Source organism: Benincasa hispida, chromosome 9, assembly GCF_009727055.1.
Source record: "Benincasa hispida cultivar B227 chromosome 9, ASM972705v1, whole genome shotgun sequence".
Taxonomy (NCBI): Eukaryota; Viridiplantae; Streptophyta; class Magnoliopsida; order Cucurbitales; family Cucurbitaceae; genus Benincasa; species Benincasa hispida.
Genome location: NC_052357.1, coordinates 58,638,200 through 58,662,047, shown reverse-complemented (window position 1 = coordinate 58,662,047; position 23,848 = coordinate 58,638,200).

Sequence of the window (23,848 nt, the reverse complement as noted above, 5' to 3'; positions counted from 1 at the left end):
GGTGAAAGACACATACTTACCATGGAAGGTGTGAAAGTGATATTAATAAAAAAGATAGGGGCAAAAAAGGAAGTGAAAAATTCTCCTCTCTTAGCCCCTTTTAATATAGTAGAGATTATTATAAATATACACATATACTTGATGTTATTTATAATGTGACTTGTATTTATGCATATATGCATCGTAGAATTTATCCACAAGATAAGTTTTTCCGCATGTTTATTTACTCCTTAGTCAATTCTATAAGTTGCTTGTGAGATTAGAATAGTTAGGAGGTTTAGCAATTTTTGACTATTTATTTACCCCTGGATGGTTGGTTTTTATTTTGTTAGTTGTACTTAGATATAGATGTATTTATATATATACACGTCTCTACTTTTATGCACGTCATAGATCATATAAGGTGTTTGTGTATACCAAGTAACACTAGCGTCATTTTTCCCTGCACATATATACAACATGTATATATATGTCTATGAGTTTGAGGATTAGTTCGGGAAAATGAGTAATTTTGAATTTGAAACTGTATCAGGTGGGGATCTTCGTATTTGAATTTGTTTGGTTTAATTCAAAATTTTGTATATGTTGTTATTTTATATTTGATACGATGTTGTTTGTTATTTTTATTTTTATTTTTTTATGGGGATTGAAGTAGTTGCTAGAAAATAGTAGAATCTTAGTTGGGAGTATTATTGTCCCAACAAATCCAACAAATACTACTAAAGTAAAAGGATTATGCATTTTTGCAAAAAAAACTAAATTGTAGGTATTTTTTAAAATGCAATCATCTAAATGTAACTATTTTTGTGATCGATCCTTAAACTACTTGATATATAGCTATTAACATGCACTCAACTACTAATTAATGTATAATCTTGTTAAAATATATAAGTCCTAAAGTTCCCTTGGTGCTTCTAGTAGCCTCTTCTTTTTGTTATAATCTATATTATACATTAACTAATGGGGCAATTCTTTTAATTAGATAAATAAAAGGTTGAACAATTAACAAGAAGGAGAGTAAGAGGGGAGGAAAACAATAGAGAAAATAAATAATTGATAGGTCATAAATTAAAATAGAAGAGAGAGAAAATGGAAGAGGTGATGAGGTGATGAGGTATAGATAAATGGTAAGAGCATTTTTTTAAAACTTTTTTAAAGTATGGGTATTAATGCAACTTTTGAAAGCTTATAGGTTTTTATGCAATGAGGTACTAATGGTTTATGTTCGTGTATTAACAGTAATGGTATTTTTTAATTTTTCTTGAAGTTTAGTGATCTTTTTTTAACCTTTTTTTAAGTTTAATGGTATTTTTTTAAACAAAATACTAACAGTTTCCATCCAAAACTCACGGCAATGATACTTTTAACAGTTTTTTTAAAGTTTAATGGTATTTTTGAATCTTTTGAATGTTCAGAGGTATTTTTGATATAAAGTAAAAAGCTTAAGGGCATTTTTTATAATTTAGCCTATTTAAGAAGTTGACTTTTTTTAAGAAAAATGAACTCTTGAAGGATTAAATTGTTAAAAAAAAATCTTACATTTAGAATAAACAATGAATTGTACTTGACAACTAATTCATCAAATTGGCATTTTTTATAATTTAGCCTAGTTAATTATAACAATTTACATAGCTAATTTTTACATTATCACATCAATTTACGTGATATTGTTGTAAGTTATGACAACATTGCAATTTTCACATATAGTTTCATTAATTTGTCATCTCTTTTTTAATGCAAAATACCATCTTAAAAGATATTTTGTGGTAAAATTAAGAAGTCAAGGGTAAAACTAAAAGAAATGAAAATGTAGCATAATTGAAATTTACTCCAAGATTAATTTACATGTAATTGATTAAAATACTATATTGAAAATATTTTGTCACTAGTTCGTCACACAAAAAAAAATTATCAAAAGAAAAAAAAAACTTTGTTGAGATAAATTGTAAGATTCACAATTTTTTTTTTTTTTAAAAAATGATTTTTGAATATTCAATAATAAAATTCACAAACACCTGCATCGCACATAATTCCTTACTATTTTCTTATTAGAGTAAAAGCACATAAAAAAATAATTATTTCCAATTATCATCTTTACAATCATTATGTCTTTCATATACAATTGTACTCACACATATAGCGTTCCTTGAGTCATGTTGTTGAAATAATGCATTCATTTTTTAATGAGAAACATTGTAACGACCTGAGTTCAGGAAGGGTACATGAATGAATCGATATTACATTCAAATGAGAGGGATCCTAAGAACATGAAAGTATGGACAAAAAATTCTTAAAAAAAAATTGAAAGTTACCAATACAAGGTGCACTTTTCCTATTCTCTTATATTTGTCAATAAGTTTATTTTGATTATTTTTCTCATTTTGTTTGTGATTAATTAACATCAATATTGTTTAATCAATATGGATTTTTTAAAAGAAAAATTAAATAAAGATATAATCATACATTAAATAAAAAAACTATTATGGTAGGAATATTCTTATTTTATTATTATAAAAGAACATAAAACTAAAAACAACTACCAAACATGTTTTTGGCTTTTTTTGTTTTTAAAGAAATAGAAAACCAAAAATAGTAACCAAACATGTATAGTTTTGTTTTTAAAAATATGAAACATATTTTTAAAAACTAAAAATCAAATGGTTATCAAAGAGGCTTAAGTAAATTAGCCAACTCAACCTTAAAATTTTGGGGATATCAATAATTTTTTGGAAAAAATAAACATATTACATACTTTGTGAATGAAATATCCAATAAGTTATTAAAAAATTTCAAGGGTGCACGACCAATTAGATCTATTTATTAGTGCATGAAAGTGATTTCGAAATTATTAAAATAACTTTTATTATGTTCAAAATTACTTTGAAATACACATTTAATAATCCAAAATTAATTTAGTCTCGTTCGATAATCATTTTGTTTTTTGTTTTAGGTTTTGAAAATTATGTCTATTTCGTCCTCAAATCTTACAAGTATCTTAAGTACAACGGTTGAATTCTTAGCCAAAATATAAGTTTTTAAAAGGTACTTTTTTCGATTTTCAAAATTTGACTTGGTTTTTTAAACTATTGGTAAAGAGTAGAAAACAATGATAGAAATTTAGAGGTGAAGATAGTATCTGTAGGCTTAATTTTCAAATGGTTACCAAATGAGACCTTAATGTTTTGTTTTATACTTTTTAAATATAATTTCCATATCATTGAAATAGATTTTAAATGATTAGAAATATGATTTGAATTGGTTTTAACTATTTTAGAATCACTCCCAAATATGTCACTAGTGATTCACAACCAGTTTTGTTTTATTTTATTTAACATTAATTCAAAATAACCATAATAAAATTATTGTTTTATGAAAAACTAAAAAGATGTAGTAAGAATTTATCACATAGTAATCATTCCTAAATAAGTCATAGAAGAAGGGATGGATAATTGGTTGAATATACTGTTGATTAAAGTGAATAACATATAGATAGAAATTGTATTTATAAGTTTTTTTTTTTTTTTATAAACTAAATAGTTATTTACCATTTTTTTTTTTAAAAAAAAAGAGTAGAACACATGTTCGAATGAAATGCAACGTGGCAAGTTTTCTTCAGTTATAAAATACAACAAATTGGGCCGGGGAGGCCCACGAACAGCCATGCCTTTTTCTCTATAAATACAACAAATTCCCTCTCAGACTTGAGAGCATTTCCCACTTTTTTTCCTAAACCCTCAAGAACCACTACTGTCAGATTTCTCCCTCTCCATTTCCTTTTCTTTGATGGGCAGTGGAAGCAAATTATCGATTCTTGAATAATGTTTATCCGGCAACCTTCGAATGAAATTTCAAGGTTTATAGTCCGATGAATGGCAGATGATCGATCGGCGGCCTTCGGATTAAATTTCAAGGTTTATAGTTCGATGAATAGCAGATGATCGATCGGCGGTTTCTTGGACGATGTTTCACAACGGTGATTGAAGTTTGAAGGCAGATACATTGTATTCTTTGATTAGTAGCGCTTCTTGGAGATGATTCTTGGCCGGCGGTGTTGAAATTTCAAGGTACCTTTATTCATTGAGTAGTTTCATAATATGATAGAACTGGGAAATCTGACTTTCTTTTTATGATTGATTGTTCATTTTTCTCTTGACCATGATCGCAATCTTTTCCCCTCTATGTTCTTTTAATGGATTCACTTTCTTTCATTGAACAATTATATAATCTAATTTCACTGAACAATTTTATAATCTTTTTTCTTTTTCGTTAATGGTGGAACAATGAGGGGATGCTCTTGAATCTTCTAATTAAAAATTGAACGGACAACCATGACACAATCTTACAAAGGAACTATTGGTGGTGATAGGTTGGTGCAAGGTGAAAGTAATTCAGTTCTTGCATATTTCGAAAGTCTTCCATTTTGATGATCGGTAGTTAACTTTTATACACTCAACCTTCATTTTGAAAACAATCTTTACACCTTTTGTGTTTATTTTTCTAATAGATTGTTGATTTGACATTATTTTGCCGAGCTCCCACGGCAATTGGAAGAGAATGAAGAATTAAGATGATGATGATCTTTGTTTATGGATTTGATTAGACGGGTTTTGAAGGTCCACTAAAATGAAGAATTTGAGGTGTGTAGAACGTGATAGGCCTTCATAGATCTGTAATTGGTCTTTGCCTTCTATGAAGAATTTGATTAGATGGGTTTTGAAGGTCCACCAAAAAAATGTTTGTGCAATTTAAATTTGTGAAGAATTGAACACATTTGAGGTGTATAGAATGTGATAGGCCTTCATAGATATGTAATCGGTCTTTGCCATGACGGGTGACTTTGCTTGGCAGGTTTCACAACTGTTGAGATTATTGATATATATGGATCAATGACGTTTGGTTTTTTCCTACAAAAGTTTCATTTTTAAAAAAAAAAAAAATTCTAAATAAAGCTATGTGATACCAAAAAGTTTTCATGTTTTTTTAGATGAAGTACACAACATAAGACTCCAATATATTTAAAAGGAAAACATAGGACTTATATTGGTATTAATTATTAGTGATACTGATTGTAAATTTGAAAATTGACCAGGAACAAAATAGTTTTTTTTTTTTTTTTTCCAACAGTTCCTTTCTAATAGATCATAGATTATAGATATACTTCACTCATACGGTTGGACTTTATTTTTATTTTTTATTTTTAATGAAGGCATGGGCCATTAAAAAAATTAGAGACCAAATCTTAAAAAAAGATTGAAGTGTTTGACAACCAATACAAATACTTTTGAAACATATCCAAAGTGTATTTTGAACAGAGTTGAAATAAAAATATTTTCTTTAATTGGATGTCTTCTATCTTCATTAGAATTTGATTTATTATCGTTCTTATTATTTGGAAGCTTAAATTGGATAATAAATATTGTCCAAATTTCATCGATTAATTCAGATTTGGCTCGGTTTCGATTTTTGGAATTGAACATGCATTTTGTAACATATCCTTCAGTTAGGATTTGTTTATTTGTTTTTTTTTTTTTTTCCAAAAAGCCAAAGAGCAACTTCATTAATATTAATGTGGGTTCCAAAGTCAATTATGAACGAAAAAATGAGTATGTTCTGGATTATATATGGATCAAATTTGATATTAAATGACCATTGTATTTGCATCTTCAATTAATGAGCTTCCTGACACTTCTTTATCAATGAGTTTGGGAGTTTATAATAAATTTGTTGTTAAGTACGCACCAATTCATAAGAATTTGAAATAAAGTTCAAAATCAAGAAGAAAATCGTTGGAAATCAAGAGATTTTAAGGTTTCTGCTTGCATAGAAAAAATTATATTTTTGTTGAAATTAAAATTTGAAAAAATTTGAAATTAGGAAGATAAACAAAGTCATCTTTTTTCAATTAAGAAAATAGAAAACAATAATCTTTTATTTTAATTAAATTTTAAAATTAAAAGGATAATCACATCATCCAAATCAAATAAAAAATTTAATATAGATAAGATTATAACAAAAAAAATAATAATAATACATTGGTTTAAATTAAATTTAAAATTAGGAGAATAATCCAATCATCCCATCCAAAATAAATAAACAAAAATAAAAAGATATTTTGGTTTAATTTAAGGTTTGAGATTAGAAGGCTAATCAATCATCCAATAAAAAAGGTTTTTTTTTTTTTTTTTTGCTTCAATCAACAAATAGAAAGGTTTTTTTTTTTTATTAAATAAGCAAAGTTATCATGATTCTTTTTTTTAATAAATCTTGGTTTAGTTTGAAATTAACAAGATAATCTAATCATCAATTTTTTTTTAAAAGCTAACTAAGGAATTATTATCATGAAATTTTAAAAATAATTATTATTATTTTGCTTTAGTTTAAAGTTTAGAAGTGAGAGGGTAATAAAATCATCTAATAAAAAAGTTTTTTAAACACAATAAGCAAGGATTATCATGAAATGAAAAAAAAAAATCTTGTTTTAAATCGAAATTTGAAATTAAGAAGATAATCAAATTATCAAAATTAAAATTAAAAAAAAATTAGATAAGATATAGTTATCACAAAATTTAAGAAAAAATAGTAGACAATTAAGAGAATAATCAAATAATCCAAATACATATATCAAATACATTTTCTTAACCGAGTGATCATGAACTTTTAAAAAATAATAAAAATATTTTTGTTCATATTAAAGTTTGAAATCAAGAAGATAATTAAATCAACCAATAAAGAAAGATCTTTTTTACTAAGATGATAATTATCATATTTTTTTAAGAAAATAATACAAAATATTTTAGTTTATATATATTATTTTATACATGTTTAATTCATATATTCTTTTATAATATATCTTATAATCAATCAGAATAAACAGTTATTTTCCACGCCCAACTTCCATAATTTTTATAAATTTTTTTCATCACTTACTTGAAAAAACAAAACTCTCTTATACCTATATTAAAGTTTTATTATTATTAAATTTTTATCATCAAGTTCTTTTTTTAAACTTTATTGAATACATGTAACACAATGATCTCAAACTAATCATAACAGAAAAGGAAGAAACGAAAAAAAATGTTGAAAAAATAAGATATACCCAAAGTAGAAAATTGTTGACAATGCATATTAAAAAAAAGTTAGAATCTTAAAGAATTAAAAACACAAAAAAAAAAAAAACGAGACAATAATGTTGAACGAAATTATTAAAAAAAAAAAAAAAACTTGAATGCTTAAAAAAAAATTCCATAAAAAGACTAGGGAGCACGGGTTAACAAAATTAAAGTCAAAACTAAAACCAAATAGAAAAGCAAATAACATAAAAAGGGAAAATAAGAGAAGTAAACATAAATTCTAAAATATAGTAAATGCACAACAATCAATATGAATAAGACTAAAGGATATATATAGATTCACCAATCACTTTTAGTAAACCATGAGATTAAAATCAAACTCTACTAAACTGACATCCAAAATTAGCAAAACTTGTAACGTTGTTAATAATTCAACACATCCAAAATCAGTAGGATAAAAACATTGAATTTTGCCACAAGAAAAACATTAGATTCAAATAACATAATTTTCATCGTTAAGTTAGTTCTACAACTTGGATTCAAAATTTTGAAACTGAACTATGACAATCAAAATAATGCATCATTAGTTCAATATTGTTAACAAAATTAAAACTGAAATTAAAAAAAAAAAAGGGAGAGAGAGAAATAGAACATACCTGAATGAAAATTTTAGGAGTTTAATTTAACCCATTTAGAGAAAAACATAGATTCAAATGAATTTGATTTGGAATAGAATTGTACCTTCTTTGGGGAAAAAATATATCTAAAATACTGTAAAATTTAACTTAAATCATTATATAATTAGAGATATTAAAATATTTGATTTTAACATAATATTAAATATAAAAATTAATGTTAACAAAATGAGGAATATTTAAATTTAAAACAAATCATTGTTACATATTATAACTATGAGATATGGTAAAATTACCTTTATTCCTAGTTTTAGAACTGTTATTTCTCTGTCATGCTTAACCTGGCAGGGGCTCCTGAGGTGCCTTGCTATGAGTCCAAGCCGTTAGAGTCAGATGAGGAGTAGCCCCTAATTCTGGTGCGTTTAGTGTCTTAGTTCAGATTTCGATTTTTCTTAGTTATCTAGTTTTTAATTTTAGTTTGAGCTTCTTATTTTCTTTCTTAGGTATGTTTAGTTTAACCTAGCTTCTTTTAGGTTTGGTTTTTTAGGGTTTCTAGGACACTTGTCCCTTTTTTTTTAATTATCTTTTGCAGGGTTGGCCCTCTTCTTTTCTCTTAGAAACTTAATTTTTTCATGATTGCTTATTTTACCTTGTTCGAGGACAATCGAGAATCATGTTAGCGGTGATTTGATAGTACTAAGAATGTCTTATCTTACTTTACTTAATTCAGGATCGTTCTTATATTTTACGAATTTATTTTATGATTTTATAGGTATTGGGCATAATTTAAGTAGAATCAGCCCTTAGCACCAATTTCGGGACAAAAATAATTATTTGGAGGTTTAGAGTGTCAATCAGGGGCAAGAATCACAAATTGGAGTAAAGAGGCGAGCTAGCTCCATAATGTAGTAACCCTCATTTTCGTGGAAGACTTGGAGCACCGTGAAGCTATCCTGAAGTACTGCACTGTTAAGGACTTTATCGAACGAGCGTCACAACATCGACGCGTTCTATTTTAAAAAACCTTAGTCGTTTTGCATGGGGATCATAATTTCTACATAGAAAAATTCTCCCTAGTCTTTTCTCATCTCCTCTGTATTTCTCTTCTATCTAATTGAGACCTCCTTGGATTATTATTTGATAATTTCAAGCATGTATCTAGGCCAAGGTATGGAGGTTTTATTCTTCATTTACAAATTTATGAGGTTATGAACAGTTTTATTCTATAATTTTATGGTTTAATGAATTCTCATCTTGTTCTTATTCTATATATGTAACCATTAGGTTCTTAGACCGCTAAGTAGCAAAAGTTAAGTTATAATTGCAAATTGATTTGGCAATTCCAATCCATTAGCATTCATCTAACTAACTTTGGTGAAATTCACATCGGACACTTAATTAGGCAATTCTAAATTATTTCATTCGTATGCTAATTGATTTGCATGTTTAGGATGGTTTTCATCTAAAATAAAAAGGTCAATTCAATTAATAGGACGTTCATTTAATTTTCCGAAATGTGATAGGCTAAGTTTACACATAAGATTACAAACAATTTGTGTGATTAATCAACGATTGAGTACCAAATTAAGAGTAATCTCAATTTACCTCGAGCTGGATATTTTGTCTCACTGTTACTCTAATCCAATCAATCTTTAATGTTGTGCATCTTCTGAAACTGCTTTTCTTTACGATTCAAGCAAACTCAACAATTTCAAATCACCCTCCCCTCTTTCAACTACCTAAACAATAAGTGTTTTAAACTGGAAATCAACTAGCTCTCTAAGGATCGACACGTGACTACACTAATAATACGAAATTAGAGAAGTAAACGGAACATTATTTGGTTAGATAAAAAATATCAACAACTTTTGGTTCGTCACACATGCGATGCACGTAGCTTCCACTAGTATGTTGTAGATACTTAAAGAAGCTATTCTAGTATAGTTAGCATTGACTTCTAATTTAATAATCTTCAATTGTTAATAAATGACTCGAACTTTTTTTTTTTAAAGACTCAATCGTTGTCACTATTTGTCAATTTTTTAAGAAAATTTTTCACATATAAAAAAATATCAAATTATTTACAGAAATAGCAAAAAAAAAAAAAAAAAAAAGATAGACACTGGTAAATTTCTATCAACCTCTATCAATGATAAATTTGTATCAGTTTCTATAACCGATAGTATCAAAGATAGATTTTTATCAATTTCTATCATTGAGAGACACTGATAGACTTTTATCAGCATCTATCAATGATTGACTATATCAGTTTCTATCACTAAAAGACGTTGATAAACTTCTATCAGCGTTTATCTATGATAGACATTGATAACGATGTTTGTGGCATACTGTACCGTATTGTGCAGAACACTCACAAAAGTCATGGTCTTCCACTATGTTAGACCCTCCCCTAGAAGTACAATGGCAGGTCCCTTCGAAACTAGTAATCCTCGAAATACTTTCAAAGAATCACGACTATCTAAAACCAACAAAATTTTAAATAACAATGTTTAGTGTATGTATGATAAACTATCTAAAAGCAAAAAATCTACCAACAACTAGCAACAATAAAATGATTATCTATTGATAGGCAATTGATAGATAATGATAGACTACTATCAGTGTCTACCTGTGATAGACAGTGATAATGATGTCTATCACAATGATCTAAAAGCAACAAAATTATCATCGTCTATCACATATAGATATTGATAGACAACTATCAGTGTATATCTGTGATAGATAATGATAGTGTGCTATTACTTGATCTATCACTTGACCTTCCATTGCCTATGATTCTAATTACTATTTTGGAACTAGCAACAAAACTACCAAAAACTACTATCACTTAGTCTATAATTTGTCCTTGCATTGTCTATCATTGTCATTCTAAATAACATTTTTGACTAGCAACACAACTAGAAACAGAGAAGAAGAAGAAGAAGAATTGTAGTTGAAGAAGAAGGAGGACAAGAAGGAGGACAAGAAGTTGTGTAAAGAGGAGAAGTTGGAAGATGGGGAAGGAGAAAATAATTAAATTTTGTTATTTGTGTAAATATGTTCCCTTATTTTTTCTATTTTTGAAAATTCCCTTTTTTCTAATGACAATTTATTAATTAGTTGATTATTTTTGTTGTCACTTAAACTAAACTACCATAACATATTAAAAATATTTTTAGAAAAAAAAAAAGAAAAAAAGTTATTTAGCTTATAAAAAGGATTAGGGATGCGAGGGATTCGATTTAGTCTTGTTTAAATGATAGGTCTCCAACATTCTTAAGAACAGATGAGGGAGGTTGGATGTTTGCTTCTCAATACCTCGTTGTGGCCTTTCTTTAAAATTGGATAGCAATGAACAACGCGAATACGAGAGAGAGGAATTATGGGTTGCCACTAAAGTCTCCCAACTCCGTGAAAGAGATTGAAGAAATATGAAAGATATGATATGATATGCATTTTTTTTTTCAACTCTGTTTCTTTTTATTGGCACAATAAGCAAAATGTTCTTTCTATGTTCCCTTAAACTTGAAATTAAAATTGATGTGTTTCCACTATTTCAAGTATCTTCGGAGAGCAAGGGACTACATGCTCATGTATAGTTCTAGGGATTTGATCCTTATTGGATACACGGATTTTGACTTTCAGACTGATAAGGACTCTCGCAAGTTCACATCAGGGTCAGTCTTTACTCTTAACAGAGGAGCTGTAGTGTAACGAAGTACTAAGTAGGGGTGCATCGCCGACTCCACTATGGAGGCGAAGTACGTAGCGGCTTCCGAAGCTGCGAAAGAGGTCGTCTGGCTCAAGAAGTTCTTGACAGAACTGGAAGTTGTTCCAGATATATCTAGGCCCATTACCCTCTATTGTGATAATAGTGAGGCAGTGGCAAACTCCAAAAGTCGAGGAGTCACAGGCACGACAAACACATAGAGCGGAAGTATCATCTGATCCGTGAGAATAGGGCATCGAGGGGTTGTGATCGTCACGAAGATCGCTTCGGAGCACAATGTTGCTGACCGTTTACAAAAGCTCTCACGGCTATAGTGTTTGAGGGTCACCTATGGAGCATGGGTCTACAGGATCGCCCGTGGTTAGACTAGGGCAAGTGGGAGATTTTCTTGTATTGGGCTTTTATGCCCTAATTTATTGTTTTGTACTAGTTTTATGTACACCCCACTTCGCTTTAGGACAAGTGGGAGACTGCTGGGGTTGATGCCCTAAAGTCTTGTGTCCTGTAGTTTGTAAATAGTTTGTATGAATGCTTGTGTTGTTATATATATGATATTTACCTAACATCTTTTTTTTGCTCAATTGCATGTTTTATTTGCTTTATCACAAACCAATAGACTTAAAATCTCTAGTTATCTGTATGTAACTGAAGCATGTATGTGTGACATACAAGTGGATCATGTCTTGAGTGATAACCAAACTGGTTTACAGTATATGGATATATGAGGGAAACCTTATCCTGGTAACGCTACGGATGCGGTTCACTTTGTGGAATGGTCACAAGTGTTATGACTTATCACAGATGGTCTGATCCTGATCATTCTGTATTGGGGACATGCGAGCGGGGGCGTCCTATACAAAGAGTTTGTATAAGACCTGACCACGAAGTGTTAACGTCTCGTTATATAGCAGCGTTTATGACAGAGACTTTACTTCACTAGGATGACCGTAGGTAACATGACCTCAATCCTGAGTGAGTTGGGAACTCCTGCCATTGAGGGTGGTCCTTGATTTGTATGGGTGCGAGTGGTCAGGTCGCCGATTCAAACCTGCCATTTTGGGATTCGTCTGATTTGGGAGCTGAGAACTCAGTTACACAAGATGGAATTCACTTCTTCCCCAAGACAGGGGTAAGTAGATAGATAGCTCCCTTAAGGGCTAATTCCAGGGCTTGAACAATGTGGTGCCACATACCTTCTCTTGGCCCGAGAGGTGTTCACACATAGTTTTACTACATTGTATTGTTCATTAGAGGAATCAGTGGTACTTAAGGAGTGAGATGTAACTACAAGGGCAAAACGGTTAATTGGCCCAGCTGTACTTACGAGCATCTGCCAAAGGTCATCGTATTCATGATTGCTTATATCCGATGGACATAGAAATATATCTGTGATAAGAAGAGTTCAACTATTGGTCTTTAGTGGAATGCTTGATAGTTAACGGATGGTAGATCTCATGTTAAAGAATTTGGTTAGCTATTCACGTACCATTGAAGCTTCGAGCCACAGGTCCATTAGGTCCCCTAGGTAGCTTGGTTAAAGTCGAGAATCAGTATTTGGGTTAATTTGAAATGTTCAAATTGACAAGAGGAAGTTCGATTATATATGATATAATTGGACTGGTTAATTATATATGATATAATTGGCTAAATGTATGAGATACATTATTTTGGAGGAAATTAGATATAAATATGCTTGATATCAAGCAAAGGATAAATTACTATAGTAGACATGTGATATCAAAGGGTAAGAATATAATATGATTATATTTATTTAATTATTTAATTATTTAATTATATGATAATTAGCCTAAAATTTCTCCGGACGTGCGTTAGCGGGAGCAGTCGTGTCGGTTATTGTAACCGAAAATAAAATGAAATTTTGTTTCATTTTGAAAAAGTTCGAAAAGTTTGAAAAGTTTGGCATCGATGTGGAAACGTAAACAATCGAATAAGTCGAGAGCTTATACGATAGTTGCTCAACGCTTAAACGATCGCACACTAGTCCCTAAACGATCGTTTAGCTTTCCTAAACGATCGTCTAGTGTGCCGTGTCTTCTAAATGATTGTATACCTTTTACTAAACGATCGTTTAGTAATACCTACACGACCGTGTAGCTTCTTCTAAACGATAAGCATTTAGCTATACGATAGCTTTTCTTTCTCCCACTTGCTTATCGTCTACATGATTAGTTCATTCTCCAACCTCTACCAAACTCACCGAAGACCACAGTTTGGATTCTCACTCCGAGAATACCAAGGGCTCAATTTTGGTGGTGTCGTCCCCACTACGTTCACTTGTTCGTATAGTTCGTGTTGCTGCCATTCGTGCTGCTACAGCCGAGGCATTTGCTGGACGATAGAGATCGCGTAGAGGTCTTCTGCTGCATTGAGTTCTAAAGCTGAAGAGCGTCTTCAACTAGTATGAGAACTCTCTCCCTTTTTCTTTAGTATTCGAAGCATGCCTTTAATTACTGTTTGTTTGCATAACTATATGTTCAATGTATATGTTGTATTTCGGTCATGGTGAAATTAGAAAGATCCGAATGCGCTCATGGATGCTCTTCATTAAGAGATCCTTCAATTAGTATCAGAGCCAGGTTAGCATAATTCTGCATTTATTATCGGAGTGTTTCCTGCACTTTGTTAGCAATGTGATTCTTAACGAAGTAAATATAACCTTACAACTTTCCTCAATGAGTTGCAGACCTACCAATCTTTACTGAAAAGTAAGGAGAGGGAGAAGGGTGAGGCAAATGTTGCTTCATCCTCCTGAACGTTCCATAGGGGTCGAAACTGTGGGGAGAAAGTCGCGCCCAGCCATAGAACGTGCAACCGCATAAGGCATGGATGGGAAGACTAGAACGGCAACGCAAGCGAAAGACTGACTGGCTCATGGTACGTATTGGAGGAGTTGAATGAAGATATTAAAAATTAATAATAAAATAATAAAATAAGGAAAAAATATTTTAATAAAAAATTAAATATTTTTTTATTAAAAAAATATTCATACACATGCGTGCCTCGCCACGCCACATTCGGATGGCGGTGTGCATGTATGGGATGTCCAACGTACCCATATTTGTTTATCTCATCACTCTCTCTAAAATATAGGTACCCCTTGGGGCCCAAACCCAAAGCCCAAGATTGAAGTATAAGAAGGTGACTCATTTTTAAAAAATAATCAACGTGGAATTCTCAACCAAAAGTTTTTTTTGTTCTTTTTCTTTTAAAAACTTGAATTTTCCCAACATGTACATAAACAACCTCTGTCATGACGGGTATGCTTGCTTGGCAGGTCAAAAACTTTAATAAAAGTGACATTGTTTTGTGCGTTTGGGGAGGAGATGGCACGGGTACTTCACTCTTTTTTTTCTTTTGGCCCAACTCTCCTCCCCTATTATGTATGTATCTCTCTCTCCATTTTTTCTCATATTGACATTTTGGCACTAGATGTCTCTATTTACCATGTACAACTTTAGTTCAAGGTGAACCATTGATATTAATATAGGCTCCGCCAATGTTTATGAATGAAAAAACACAGTGGATTGATATTTTATGGATCAATGGCGTTTGATATTATTTATGGCGTAATTGGCATTACAGTTTCTAGAATGGGGCTTCTAACTTTTATTTTACTGATTGGCTCTATTGTAATTAGTACTCCATTTACAATTTTAGTTTTTTGCTAGGGGATTTTATTTTTTTCTTCGACAATAATTGATGTAACTTGTTGGGCGCGTGTGTGTGCATGTGCGTGTGGGCGTGGGCGTGTGCGTATGCGTGGGCATGTGTGTGTGTACGAGCGTGCGCGTGTGTGTGCGCGCGTGCGTCCGTGTGTTTGCGCTTGTGTGCATGAGCGTGTGTGTGTGCGTGTGTGTTGGCGTGTGTGTGTGCGGGCGTGCGTGTGTGTATGCACGCGTGTGCACGTGTGTGTGTGCGGGCGTTTGCATGCATGTATGTGTATGCGCGTGCATATGCGTGTGCGTGTGTGCACGTGTATGTATGTGTGCACGCGTGCGTGTACGTGTGTGTGTGCGCGCGCATGTGCGTGCACATGCATGAGTACGCGTGGGTGTGCGCTTGCGTGTGTACTTGTGCACGTGTGCGTGTGTACACGTGGGCGTGTGCGTGTATGCGTGTGGGCGTATGCGTGTGCGTTTATGTGTGCGTGTGCATGTGCTTGTGCGCGCGGGCGTGTGCGTGTGCGTGTGCATGTGTGCGCGTGTATGTGTGTGCGCGTGCGTGTGCGTGTGTGTGTGCACGTGTGTGTGCGCACATGTGCGTGCGTGTGTGTGCGTATGCATAGTGTGCGTGTGTGCACACGTGCGTATGTGTGTGCATATATGTGTGCGTGTGTGCTTGTGCGCGTGGGCGTGGGCATGTGCGTGTGTGTGCACATGTGGGTGCATGTGTGTGTGCGTGTATGTACGCGTGTGCGTGTGTGTGCGTGTGTGTGTCACCTCTCATAAGTTTAGGTGGGGAGAGTTGAAGACCTTTCATATTGTTTATTTTATTTGATTATTTTTTCAAAACTAAACACTTCCAGTCCCCTCATAAATATACTACATATGGTATGTTAGATTCATTTGAAGTTTAATTCTCTCCCCGCTCTAAAGCTCTCTCAACTCTCAGAATTTTATCGATATTCTACGTGACCTCACGAGTCCAAGTTTGATTATCAATTACTAGAGCAGAAATCATTTCCTCAACACTATCCAACTACTTCAAAATTTTAGATTTTTTTCGTTCAAATTCAGCTTTTACCTTCTTTTAAAAAAATCATATTATTGATTGTTCAATACTTTAATATCTAAGATTTGTTTATATTGGCATACTTAGAATATCAATATATCAACTAGAAAATAGGAATCTAGATATGAAAAGCACAAAAAGAAAAGAATAGTAAAAAAAAATGATTGAATCTCAAAATTGTACTCTTGATAAATTTGTTATTGAAAGTCAAAGTAATAAAACTGATGAAATAGTAGAAGAAATGATAGGTATAGACAAATTACAAGATGAAAACAAAAATAGTAGATAATTATATGGTTGAAAATGAAGTATGTAATCAAATTTACTTTAATGGAGGAAAGTGAAAAAAGAGAAAACAATGATGATATTAGTATAGATAATGAGACATATATGGTACATTCTGAACATAATATATATGATCATGGAAAAATATTGATTCCAAATTAATTGACTTATTAGTAAAAAATTTCTCATTACATAAAATTATTTAATTTTTCCAAAAGATGAAAATTCTAGACATTTTTCTAGTATTTATTATACTAAAAAATTAACTAATGGCGAACAACATGATAGAAATTGGCTAGTTTACTCAAAGAATTTCGATAAAGTTTATTGTTTATATTGTAAGTTATGTGGTACAAAATCTAATACATATCAATTGGTGAATGAAGGAGTAAAAATCTTAGTTCTCGGCTTAAAAATATGAAACTAGTAATGAACACCTACCTAATATGAATGTTTGGGTTGATTTACAAATTAGATTATTAAAAATAAAATAATTCACGAAGATGTTCAAGAATTAATTAATAAAGAAAAAGAATATTAGAATAAAGTATTAATACGAATTATTTTTTTTTTTGTTAAAAATCTTGCCAAAAATGAATTAGCATTTTGAGGAAGCAATAAAAAAATTTATCAAGAAAATAATGGAAATTTTTTAACCTTAATTGAAATGATTGCAAAATTTGATCTAATAATACAAGAACATGTTCGTCGTATTCAAAATAAAGAAATTCGTTATAATTATCTTGGACATAATCAACAAAATGAACTCATACAACTATTAGGACTTGAAAAGAAAAATATAATTATTGAAAAAATCAAAGAAGTAAAATATTTTTTGGTTATATTAGATTGAACACCTGATGTAAGTCATTAAGAACAAATATCTCTTATATTGAGGTGTGTTGATATTTCAACAAGTCCAATAAAAATAGAAGAATGTTTTTCAGAATTTTTAATAGTTGAAGATACTACTAGAAAATGTTTATTTGATGTGCTTATAAATACAATTAAGGATATTAAACTTGATATATCGAATATAAAAGAACAAGAATTTGGCCATGGATCTAATATGAAAAGAAAACAATAAGGTGTACAAAAAAGATTACTGAAAATAAATCTTAGAGCATTTTATATACCTTGTGGTTGTCATAATCTCAATTTAGTACTTTCTAACATGGCTAGCTCATGGCATAGAGCTATGAAATTTTTTAGAATTATGAAACATATTTATGTTTTTTTTCATGTACAAAACGGTGGAAACTTTTGCTAGGTCACATAACCAACTTGACTATCAAACCATTGTGACAAACACAATGGGAAAGTCAAATTGAAAGTGTTAAAGTAATAAGATTTCAAGCACCTTAAATAATGGACACTTTATTAAAATTAGGAGAAACTAGTGAAGATCCTAAAGTGAAAAGTGAAGTTAATTGTTTAGCTACTTATGAATTTGAAAATTTTGAATTCTTGTTAGGCATGACATGATATCTTATTTGCTATAAATTCTATGAGTAAAGTCTTACAACAAAAAGATATGCATATTGGTATTGCTTTAGATCACTTGAAAGGTTTATTTTTCTTTTTAGAAAAATATAGAGAAACTGGATTCACAAATGTTATGATTTCAGCTAAAGAAATTGCAAATGATATGGAAATACAATTAAATATTTTGTGAAAAAAGAATGATTCAAAGAAAAAAACTATTTGATGAGAATATTGACATAGAAGAAACAAGATTATCTAAAGATTCTTTTAGAATTGATTACTCTTACTATATTATAAATCAAGCAATTTCTTTACTTAAAAATAGATTTGAACACTTTCAAGTATGTAAAAATATCTTCAACTTCTTATTTGATATGAAATTCTTAATGTCAGATATTGTATTAATCTTGAAAATACATTAAAACATGATATATGCATATATTGCGTATAGAATATTATTAACAACATCAGTAACGATTGTTTCTACTGAAAGAATTTTTTCAAAACTAAAATTAATTAAATCTTATTTAAGATCAACTATATCACAAGAGAAGATTAAATGGATTGGTCATATTATCCATTAAAAATGATATATTAATGAATTTAGATTATCAAGACTTAATACGTAATTTTGCATCTCAAAAAGCAAAAAAAAAAGATAATATTTTCTATATGAAGATCTCCCTATCAAAGTTTTGCCTAAGGTCTCATATGACCTTGAGCCGCGTGATTTCTTAATGTGGAAGACAAATTCTAGTTTATTGAAAGAAGAGAATTTAGGCAACAGAAGATCACTCTCACAAGGAAAAAAAAAGTAGAAAAATGAAGTAGTGTCGATAGCTTTTTGTATCGCTAAAGAAAGAAGAAAAACGAAGGTCTTAGGTCTTTTGCAATAAAAGAAAAGTTGTGGGTGAAAGTTCTTTTTTCCCTCACGTGTGTGTATTCTCTCCATGGAAGAGTTTTGTGGTGAGGTTATTTCAGCTGTTGTTGTAGGCAGGTTGGAGTTATTTTTGGACAAGAAACCTTATCTGTTACTAGATAATGTTTTTGTAGTTCATCATATCAAGAGGAACTTAAACTCGGCTTCTTGTCTCATTGAACAAGGTTATATCGTCTCATTGTTTGAGAGTAATGTGTTTATTTTCAAGAATGGTATGGAGATTGGTTTTGGTTCAATGGAAAATAACTTGTATGTACTAAGGCCGTTAGTCATAAAAGCATTTTTTAATACTGAAATATTCAGTACAACGACAACAACAAGAAGACCAAAGATTTCTCCTAAGAAAAACGTCCATCTTTGGCATCTAAGATTAGGCCACATCAACCTCAACACGATTGAGCAGTTGGTGAAATGTGGACTTCTAAAGAGTTTAGAAGAAAACTCCTTACCAATGTGTGAATCATGCCTTGAAGGCAAGATGACCAAATGACCTTTTATTGGAAAAGGCTATAGAGCCAAGGAAACCTTAGAGCTTATACATTCAAACCTCTGTGGTCCTTTGAGTGTTAGGGCTAGAGGTGGGTATGGATATTTCATCTCTTTCATAGATGATTATTCAAGGTATGGGTATCTCTACCTAATGCAACATAAGTCTAAAGCTCTTGACAAGTTCAAGGAGTATAAGGCTGAAGTTGAAAATTTGTTAGGTAAGAAGATAAAGACATTACGATCTGATCGTGGTGGAGAGTATATGGACCTCCAATTCCAGAACTATATGATAGAACATGGAATTACGTCCCAACTTTCGGTTTCGAGTATACCTCAGTAGAAGGGTGTATCAGAAAGGAGAAACAGAACCTTGTTGGACATGATTTGGTCTATGATGAGTTATTCTCATCTTCTAAACTCGTTTTGGGGATTTGCAGTGGAGACTGCATATGAACAACGTTCCCTCAAAAAGTGTTTTTGAAACACCTTTTCAGAAATGGAGAGCTCGTAAAGGTAGTTGACGCCACTTCAGGATTTGGGGATATCCAGTCCATGTGCTAGTGGCTAACCCGAAAAAGTTGGAATCAGGTTCGAAAGTTTGCCTCTCTGTAGGCTACCCCAAGGAAACGAGGGGTGGATACTTCTATGATTCGAATGAGAACAAAGTGTTTGTGTCAAAAAATGCTATCTTCTTGGAAGAAGACCACATCAGGGATCATAAACCACGAGGTAAGCTTGTTTTACATGAGATTTCTAGTGAAACTATTGAGGGTTCAACAAGGGTTATTGAACAGACTGATAGATCAACAAGAGTTATTGATGTCAGTACATCTAGTCAAGCATCTCAAGAGTTAAGACTGTCTCGACGTAGCGGGAGGGTTAAACCCACCAGAACGCTACATGGGTTTGACTAAAGACCAAAACAACATTTCTAATGATGGGGTCGAGAATCCATTGTCTTTTAAGCAAGCAATGCGGGAGGTTAACAAAGATGAGTGGATTAAAGCCATGAACTAGGAAATGGAGTCTATATACTTCAATAATGTTTGGAAACTTGTGGATAAGCCTGATGGGGGTATAACCTATAGGGTGTAATTGGATCTACATGTGAAAACGAGGTGTAGATGGAAAGGTGCAAACCTTTAAGGCTAGACTTGTGGCAAAAGCCTATACCAAGGTCGAGGGAGTAGACTATGAGAAAACTTTCTCACTTGTTGTCATGTTGAAGTCTATTAGGATACTCCTGTCCATAGCCACATTTTATGATTATGAGATATGGAAAATGGACGTCAAGACTGCCCTTCTCAATGGTAATCTTGAAAAGGCCATCTACATGGCTCAACAAAAAGGGTTCATTGTTCCAGATCAAGAGCAAAGAGTTTGTAAGCTTAATAGGTCCATTTATGGGCTTAAAAAAGTGTCTAGATCGTGGAACATTACATTTAAGAATGCGATCAAATCGTTTCGCTTTGATCAAAACGGATAAGCCTTGTGTTTAGAAGAAAATCATCAGTAGCTCAGTAGCTTTCCTAGTACTGTATATGGATGATATCATACCATTGGGAATAATGTAGGATTTCTGACTAATATTAAAAAGTGGCTAACCGCGCTATTCCAAATGAAAGATTTGTGAGAGGCACAGTATGTTTTAGAGATCCAGATCATTCGGTATCGTCAGAACAAGAGGTTGGCCTTATCTTACGCATCATACATTTATCAAATGTTGATTAGGTATAGGATGCAGGATTCCAAGAGGGGTTTATTACCCTTCAGGTATGGAATTGTATTGTCTAAAGATCAATGTCCTAAGACACCTCAAGAGATTGAGGAGATGAGACGGATTCCTTATGCTTCGACTGTTGGAAGCTTAATGTATGCAATCTTATGTACTAGACCTGACATTTGCTATGCAGTAGGGATTGTCAGTCATTATCAGTCCAATCTAGGATTAGATCACTAGACAATGGTCAAAATGATCCTCAAGTATCTTCGAAGAACGAGGGACTATATGCTCGTGTATGGAGATAAGGATTTGATCCTTATAGGATACACAGACTCTGACTTTCAAACTGATAGAGATTCTTGAAAATCGGCATCAGGGTTAGTGTTCACTCTGAATAGAGGGTTGTAGTTTGGCGAAGCATCAAGCAAGATACATCACGGACTCCACTATGGAAGCCGAAAACGTAGCCGCTTATGAAGCTGCTAAAGAGGCTGTTTGGCTTAGGAAGTTCCTTACATATTTGGAAGTTGTTCTAAATATGTCTTTGCCGATCACTCTCTATTGTGATAACAGCGGGGCTGTGGAAAATTCGAAGGAACCTCGCAGTCATCGTAGAGGCAAGAATATAGAACAGAAATATCATTTGATCAGGGAGAATGCATCGCGGTGATGTGATAGTCATGAAGATCACGTCGGAGCACAACGTTACTGATCCGTTTACAAAGGCCCTCACTGCTAAAGTGTTCGAGGGTCATATAGAGAGTCTGGGTCTACGAGACATGTCGCATCTTGTCTAGGGCAAGTGGGAGATGATACTGAGGTATAGAGTATGCCCTAGTTTATTGTATATTGTACTTGTTTTTTCATGTATTATACATTAGTCTCTCGAGACATTTACTCATATCCAATAAACAAAGATCTGTGGTTATTGTATGTAAACTTAAGAATCTATATGAGATATACAAGTGGATCATGCCTTAAGTAGTAACCTAAAAAGTCTATAGTATAAGGATAAAGGAGGGATACTTTATCCTGGTGATACTACGGATACAGATAAAGTAGGACTATGACTTATTGTTCATTAGAGGAATCAGTGGTACTTAAAGAGTTAAATGTAACTTTAGGGAAAAAACGGTAAATTGGCCTAACTGTACTTACGAGTGATCTGTGAAGGGTTATCGCACTGTTGATTGGTTGATATTGACACAGAAATATATCTGTAGTGAGGAGAGTGCAGTTGTTGGTCTTTAGTGAAGTGCCCAACAGTTAACGGATGGTGGATCTCGTGACTAAAGAGTTTAGTCAGTTATTCACGTACCATTAGAGCTTTAAGCTACAGGTCCATAAGGTCCCCTTGGTAGTTCAATGGATTCAAGTTGAGAATCAGTTCTTGGGGTTGATTTGAAATGTTCAAATTGACAAGAAGGAATTAAATTATATAAGATATAATTAGTGTGATGTATGAGATACATCAAGTGGAGAATTAATGTAAATATGATTTACATTAAGTACCATAAAATAGAAAAAGAACTATGGTTTGTATGTTTCATGAGATGAAATATTAAAACTATAGGTTATAAATATAATATGATAAGTTGGTTATCATATTTATTTATAATAATATTAATTATTTGATAATTAAATATTTTTCTCTAATAATCGATTGAGTGGGAGGTTATTGGTGATTTTATGGTAACTGTGAGATGAAAGGAAAAATGTTTTCCTAAAATTAGTAGTTACTTGATTCGGAAAGTCACACACGGTGACAAGCTATCAAGTGAAAGAGTTTCACTAAGCGATAGCTATAGAGAGACTAAACGATCGTGGAGTTATACTATACGATAGTTTATTCAGCTCATTGTAGCTAAACGATCACGTGACTTTGTCTATACGATAGGTTTCCAATTACTACATGATCGAGCACATCGTCTATACGATAGACCGTGTTATCTCCCACTTGCTCGATCGTCTACACAATCGTTGTCCTTCAATCTCTTGCTCGAGCCAAGATCATATAGAGCTCACAATTCTTGGATTCTTACACCAAGAATACGAAGGTAACCATTGTGGTGGTGTCCTCACTCACTTCATTTCACTGAAACGCACAACCCTTCCCTTGCGACCAACATCTAACCTCACAATTGGTGTATACCTTACTCATAGCGAACACATCTCAACACATGCTCAAGCCTCCTTGCCTAAGGTCACCTAGCCCTTTGTCGTGCATGTCACCTTGTCTTCCTAACCTCACCACGAGGCTTGGCCAACACATGGCTTCAACACAAGGACCCCTCACCCTCGGTCAACCCTTAGGCATGCCTTCACCTACCTCAACACCTCCTATTTTTGCCTCAATTTCTCAAGAAATCCACCGGGAAAAACATGAGTGACTCAAAACTTAAATGTACAAACTTGATCGCATTTAATAGCCCTTAAACATGGGCCCTTACAAACCAATTTTCTAAAAAAAAAAAGTGATTAAACAAAGTGCAATTTCCATAAACCATCCATAATTGTAAACAACATTATCATATGAATTATACATAATGCAAAAATCCCACCAGAAAATGTAAAAATATTATGAAATTATAGAAAATTTTGGGCCAAAAACCATACCCTGATACGAATTGTAGGAACCAATGAAGGTCCATGAGCAGAAACAGGATAAGACCCAAATATAATTACAACATGCTTCAGAAGATTAAAATAGAAAAATTCAAATTGGGTTTAGAAACCCTT